Source organism: Pinus tabuliformis, chromosome J (assembly GCF_031772625.1).
Source record: "Pinus tabuliformis cultivar Carrire ecotype Pingquan chromosome J, CPIR1, whole genome shotgun sequence".
Lineage (NCBI taxonomy): Eukaryota > Viridiplantae > Streptophyta > Pinopsida > Pinales > Pinaceae > Pinus > Pinus tabuliformis.
In genome coordinates, this window is record NC_142295.1 from 1,079,659,488 (window position 1) to 1,079,667,305 (window position 7,818).

Consider the following 7,818-nt stretch of genomic DNA (forward strand, 5'->3'; position numbering starts at 1 on the left):
ATAAAAGAATTATAATCATAATAATTAAATACTCTGGATTAAATATACACGGGATTAAATTGCTATGGAATGATGGTAGGAGATTAGGTCAAAACTTTTCCATGTGTATGGGTAGAATTGTTAAATTTTTTAGGTTATTATAATATTCATTATAATATAAACAAGTTATAAGTGGAAAATTAATTAATTAAAACAAGAACATGGTGTTAAAGATGTTTTTTTATTACTAATATTTGCTCATGATATATTATGGGTTAATACTGGCTTTCAAGTGCTTTATACGATAGACTTCGTATATTACCTCTTTGTGGAATTCAACATCCTCACGAGATTGAGACCTAAAAGCAGCAGTTGAAATTGACCTATAATTTTCATAAAATTAGATTAATTTATAATTAGTTTGCAGTTTCATGAGAGAGAGATTGAAGATAAAAACTACCTATATAGAAAGTTGTCAAACTCGCATCTTTAGATTTGTAATAAGTGAATTATTTGGTCACATTTGTGTTTGTAATAATTTATAATTAGTTTGCAGTTTCATGAGAGAGAGATTGAAGATAAAAACCACCTATATAGAAAGTTGTCAAACTCGCATCTTTAGATTTGTAATAAGTGAATTGTTTGGTCACATTTGTGTTTGTAATATTGGCATAGAAAAAATAAGAGAAATGTTTATTTTAATGTAGTTATATACAGAACATGTAAATGATCCGAGATACATTCTAGTTTTATAGACTCTCTTACTGTAATTCTGTGATATATTGTGGATGAGGCAGAGAATATATAGATTCATAGTTACTGATATTAGTATACAGTTTCAAATGTCTATATCATAAGCTTACTTCTCTATGTAATTTACTTCTCTATATAATCAAATTGTAGATGTTAGAAGATTTATGAATGGCGATCTGTCCATCATAAATATAAATATGTACGGTTTTAATCATAATATAAAACAGAAGTTTTTTTCCAAGCTGGAAAAAGTATTTGCATAAGCGAATTAATTGGTTTCGCATAAAGTGAAATGCATAGTCTAACAACTTTGAAAACATTTCCTGTATCACATTTTTATTTTACTGGCAACAGGATATTTTCATTTTACAGGTAATAGGAATTGACAAGTAAGCATGCAGAAGATCATGGAGTAAGGTAAGCCTACAATGACTGGAAGTTGGAAGACCCCGTGGTGTCGTGTCGTTGTACCGACGTAAAAACAAAACAAAATGCGTTACATCTTCATGGATGGATGGCTTCTACTTTTATTCAAACTAGAGGCCCACAGACGAACAACTGGGCCAGTCCACTCATTCTTCATCACTCCACTGTCCAGGCTATGGCCACAGGACTGCGAACAACTTGCGTTCCGCCCTTCACGCATTTCCACAATATTTGACCGAAGGCTTGGCGTCCTTTAGGTTTGTGGTCAGCTGCAATTTTGCTTTCAAATGTCACTGTATAAGTCGCCTTCTGGTTTTGCTTTTCGAAGGCGAGCGTCGTTGGCTGCACGGTTATATTTACGTTTTCAGGGCTCTCGACTGCCATTTCATATACAGACGGTGCTCCTCCAACGTTCGTCACGGTTCTCCTCGTAACACGAACCAAACTACGCGGCTTAAACACCACCGAGAATGATGGGTAGTTGAGATCTCCTGGCGCGGAGCGTAATTTGGGGCAGGATGTTGCCTGCCTTGTCAGAATATGAATTTGCTTTGCTGTGTAATTTAGGGTACACAGAAAGCTAACGTAGTCGTCCATTCCAAGATCATAGAGGAGACCGGGATCCAAGGCAGCATTGGGATTCACATGACCCGCGCCCATTGCAAAGGCATTTGCAGGTAAAGCGGTGAATGAGTCGCTTATAGGGCTTTTGCGGTTGTCGAATAGCACGGAAGATGTCATGAGAGCCGATTTTATTGCAGCGGGTGTCCATGCCGGATGAGCAGCGCGTATAAGCGCCGCGATGCCGGTCACATGAGGGCAAGACATCGAAGTCCCAGAGATTATGTTGAAATCTACTCTTTCCTTGTCGGTGTACGTTGGCCCCACGTGCCCTGTCCACGCCGCCAATATGTTGACTCCCGGAGCAATCAGGTCCGGTTTAAGGATCTCCGGAACGACGGTATTCGGTCCTCTGGACGAAAATGCTGTTACGACCGGAGCTCGTGCTTTACCAATTACAGTCAGCCCCTCCAATTTCATAGTTGCCATCGGATTTGTACTCGTGTTTATGTAAGCTTTTATGTATTCCCCGGCCTTGGGACCCACCATGGTCGCCTGGAACAGGTAATGTCTGGTCAGCGAATAGTCTCCATCTTCATCCTGATTAACTAGAATCATCCCCGCACCGCCGGCTCGCTGCACGACCAGTCCTTTTTCTATAGTTCCGACTTGTCCAAGATCACAGAGTACAATTTTTCCACGGACCCTATCGGGATGAAGGCTTCCATTAATGCAGAAATTTGCATACTTCTTACTCGACGCGGTTTTCCCGTATACCAAAGGCAATTGCTCGTTGGCCAGAGACAAGTCTTTGTTGAGGGCGAAGCCCATGTAGCTTTTGCCGTTGCCAAGCACGACGGGAGCCGGGAACTCTCTGTCGATGGTGCTGGCGCCTACGGTGGTTATCCATGGCGCCGTGTTGAAAATCTCATAAGGCCCTGAATTACCGGCCGAACACGAGACAAAAACACCCTTCTCAGTCGCTCCCAGAGCACCAATTGCTATAATATCATCATAATAAGCGGCATCACTAACGATGCCGAGCGATATCGATAGCATGTCGACTCCGTCCGAAACAGCCGCCTCCATTCCCGCAAGCACATCTGAAGTTACGCAGTCAACCGCCCAACAGACTTTATAGACGGCCAATCGAGCTTTGGTAGCCATACCTCTAGCCGTCCCTGGGGCGAAACCAAGAAAGCTGGAAGCAGGCACCTCCGATCCGGCCGCAGTAGAGGAAGTGTGCGTACCATGTCCTTCGGCATCCCGAGGAGATCTGTAATCGTCTTTTCCGTGGACACGACCGTACTTGGCTTCATATCCTTTGACAAAGTAACGGGCTCCAATGAGTTTATTATTACAGTGGGACGCATTGAAGTCGGAACCCACTTCACACTCTCCCTTCCATTTCGCGGGCGCGGGAGTACTTAGGCCATGATCGCTGAAGCTCTTGCTCTCGGGCCATATTCCTGTATCCACCACGCCCACGATGACATCATCACCGTAATGCGACGATGGCCATAGACCATCAGTAGAGCTCAACCCCAGAAAATCCGGGGTCCGAGTAGTATGAAGTCTACCGACGGAATCCGGCAATACAGCCAAGCATCCATCCATATTCAGCATAGCTTGAGCGCCTGTGCTGGTCAGCTTGGCAGAAAAGCCATGCATCACCGTATCGTACATGTATAGCATAGCAGTGGGATCCGATTTGGATCCTGAAACCCGGTCTATCATTGAAGCGTACCAGTGTTGGTGGAGGCTGAAATGACGGGGTTTCATGGATTTGTCCATGTAAACAATATAAGATTTGATCTCCTCATCATCATCACTAGACGTAGCCAACGCCGGTGAAGGCAGCACTAAACTAATGATCACCAAGACAATTGCGCAGTTACAAGCCTTAATAATCTCCATATCACTAGCAGCGATATGATACAAAATGACAGCAATGAAATCACGCACAAAGAGGGACTTAATCCCTAGAGCTCATTCCTTGCCTTGAATTCATGCGATGCATGTCTAAATTTATAGGAAAGAGCGTGTATAATATTCCAGGTAAATTCCATGTAATTGAGAAATATTGTTGAATCATGCTTCCTGCTTGACAAAAGAAAATGAGAAAGCGTTTACATAAAGAGATGATGGAATATCTCGCTGCCAGTTGCATTCAACTGAGAGAGACATGATGTGGAATATTTGGCCCAAGAAACAACTACATTGGTTTTTAATGGATGATTACAATATCTCGTGTTCGAGGATACTGGGTTTTAGATGCCATTTTTAGTCAATAAAATTTCCACGACCTTAACAGGGGAAGAGCCGTGGGACATTGAATTGGGCTCGCGTTCGGATCATATTTTAGCAGAGGACAAGGTGGGAAAAGTTTAAAATATTTAGGATTATTTCATTTTATTATAATTTTTATTAATATTATTATTTAGAATTTTTATATATTTATTTTATTAATTCAATTTAGACTTTTTAATTTGTGGCGGTATTTATACGAAATGTCTCAGGTATTTTCTTTTGTAACTAATTTATTCTTAAATTAATAAAATATAAATTTTTATTTATATAAATATATTTTTAGGGTAGTTATTTAATCTAATTTAAATAGATAGTAAATTTAAGTAAATAGTAAAATAAATATTTTGGAAAATCATTTTTATAGATCGATGGTGAAACTTACACCAAATACAAATTATATAAGTGGGAAAAAATTTAATATGATTTTAGAGTTTTTAATTTGATTGTTTTCACATGAGATATTTTAATTAGAGATGATAAAATATTAAATTTTAAGTGATGTTTTCTTTATATATTATTAGTGTAGTTATGTTTATTATAATATGTTTAGAGACTTGAACTTATATAAAGCTGGAAATGAATTAGAGACTTGAATGAATATAATTAGGAAAATAAATTATTCACTAAATTATTTAAATTAATATTTTTTAACAACGAAAAGTTAATAACAATATTATTATATTATTTTTATCATTTTTAAATATACTAAAACTCCATAAATAACCAATCTCATATAATCAAATGTAATATGGTTATGTATAAAAAAATTAATGAAAAATAATTTTATAAAAAATGTTTTTTCAATTGAATTTAATAAAATTTGATAAAACATATTCATTTATGCATAGTGAAAATATTATTATATAATAAAACTTTTTTAAATCAAAAGTTCGAGTAAGTTTCAATATGAAATTAGAGTAAGTTTCAATATGAATAGAAAAATGATCGATATAAATGGAAAAATGATCCATCCATTTATAAAATAGTGAATAGTGTCATCATTTAGATACTTTATAAAACAACTTTTATTTTTCATATGTGATTTTTATTCTCAAATATTTCTTATTAAATTTTAGTGAATAATATAATAGAAACTAAACCTCATACAAATAACTATTTTAAATTACTATTACTATTTAAACATAGTTTTTATTTTCTATATATAATTCTTATCTTAAAACTATTTTTTTTGAAATTTCAATTCATAACATAATGTAAATTAAACCCGTGGTAAACCAATTACTTTAATACAATATTATAATAATAATTCAAATCTAAAAATTAAACCCGTCGTAAACCAATTACTTTAAATCAATATTATAATAATAATTCAAATCTAAAAAATATTGCACGTAATTGTTTACTTACTTTAAATCAATATCATAATAATAATTCAATTCTAAAAAATCCTAACATATTAAAAATAATATATTCCACCTAATTGCTGAATATTGTTGAATTATGCTCCCCGAGTTTGACTGAAGTACCGTGTGGCATATTTCGCTTTACTGGGAATAACAGGTACAATATTCAATAACGTTCCCGAATATAGAAAATAACATATTCCACCTAATTGCTGAATATTGTTGAATTATGCTCCCCGAGTTTGACTGAAATACCGTGTGGCATATTTCGCTTTACCGGGAATAACCTGTACAATATTCAATAACGTTCTCGAATGCATGAAACACGATATTTCGCTCACAAAGAGAGGGTGTGGAATATTAAGCTCCATAGTGGGCCGCAAAACAATTAAATTGAGTTTGAACGAATGCGATCTTTCGTGTGTGAGGGGACAGGGTTTTAGATGCCAGTTTTGTCCGGGAAAATTCCACCACCTATTACACTAAACCAATATCTATAGGTTGGACTATTGACTATTAGTAATCGAATCTATTTTAAGATTGATATTATTTATTTCTCAATTTTAAGTCGTATTTCATAAAAGAGTGTTGGCTAACCAATTAAATACATGCAATGATTTTCTTAACCAATCACATTTTTTTTCATTTTATTTGGTTTTTTCTATATTTTTTATATGATTTCTTAGTTCAAAAGATCTAAATTATTGTTTTGGGTTATTGAAAGTAATGCTAATGAAGTAATGTTACTATTAATTCATTAGCATTAAATGTAGATTTGGTTTGCTTGGTTTCATAATATATATCTTTACTTGTCACTTATGCCACATGGCTATCTACATGCCCTCTGCAGCACTTCACACCTGTCACCACCTCTGATAAGAAATGCAGAAGACAGAAGTTTGGACAAACACACGGGAGCTCACAGGTGCAGATCACCAAGAGCTCCCTCCAGCAAATGCATTCGCTTCATCTTATTCATTAATCATCAGGAATTAAATAGATACATAGGCAAAAAACAGATTCCTAATTAATAGGAACTGAATGTCAAATAAAGAGCAAATCATAACTACGTAACCTATTCTCCATTAATTTCTAACATCCCCCCTTAATGGAGAAAGGGATTTTTAAACACACCTAAAGTGTCCCTAAACAAATCAAACTTCAGTCTTCCTAGTGGCTTAGTGAATATGTCAGCCATATTATCACAAGAATTACAATAGTCTACAGAAATCTCTTTGGACTGCACTTTCTCCCTAACAAAATGAAATTGAGTGTCTATGTGCTTAGTGTTTTTATGAAACACAGGATTGTAAGCCAGTTTGATGGAACTTTGATTGTCACAATTGATGATTGTAGCTTCTGTCTGTTCTTCCCCTGCATCTTGGAGAAGTCTACGCAACCAAACTGCCTCACATGTCGCTGCACACATAGCTTGATATTCAGCTTCTGCCGAGGATAAAGCAACAGTATGCTGCTTCTTGCTGCACCAAGAGATGACCCCGGAACCAATGTTGAAGGCGTAACCTGTAATTGATCTTCTGTCATCTAGATTTCCCGCCCAATCAGAGTCTGTATAACCTGTCAACTTGACATCAAATGAGTCAGAATACAAAATACCAAAATCTGATGTTCCTTGCAGATACCTTAATACTCCTTTCGCTGCACTCCAGTGACTGTCATGAGGTTGAGTCATAAACTGACTCAGAACACTTGCTGCATAGGCCATGTCAGGTCTTGTTGTAGTCAAATAAATAAGACTACCAACTAACTGTCTGTACAATGTTGTATCTGCAAATTTCGAACCATCATCCATCTGAAGTTTGCTATTCTGCTGTAAAGGTATGCATGAAGGCTTACACTCATCCATCTTAAACCTGGATAACAGACTCTTTGCATACTTACCCTGGGACAAGAAAGTTTGACTTGAATCTCTCCAAACTTCTAGACCCAAACAGTATTGCATTTCTCCAAGGTCCTTCATCTCAAATTTCTGTGATAATTGCTGCTTGATTTCTTCAATGAGATTATCTGCACTTCCTGTTATTATCAAATCATCTACATACAAAGAAATCACCACTATCTGCCCTTCATTATTAAACATGGTATATAAATTGGGATCATTTTTGCTCCTTTTATAACCATTCATGAGGAAAAAAGAATCAATTTTTTCATACCAGGATCTAGGTGCCTGCTTTAAACCATATAAAGCTTTCTTTAATCTACACACTAGATGTTCTTCTCCCTTCTTAACAAATCCTTCAGGCTGTACTAAGTATACTTCTTCTTTTAAATCACCGTTTAAGAAAGCAGACTTAACATCTAATTGATGTATTTTCCAATGATGTTTAGTGGCTAAAGCAATGATCATTCTGATGGTGTTTAATTTTGCAACAGGGGCAAATGTCTCTTCAAAATCAATACCTTC

General features: G+C 36.2%; 1 pseudogene; it reads right to left on the minus strand.

Moving 5' to 3' along the window:
* Positions 1 to 1,031: 1,031 nt before the first annotated feature.
* Positions 1,032 to 3,809, minus strand: LOC149230719 (subtilisin-like protease SBT1.7 pseudogene; annotated as a pseudogene).
* Positions 3,810 to 7,818: the final 4,009 nt, after the last annotated feature.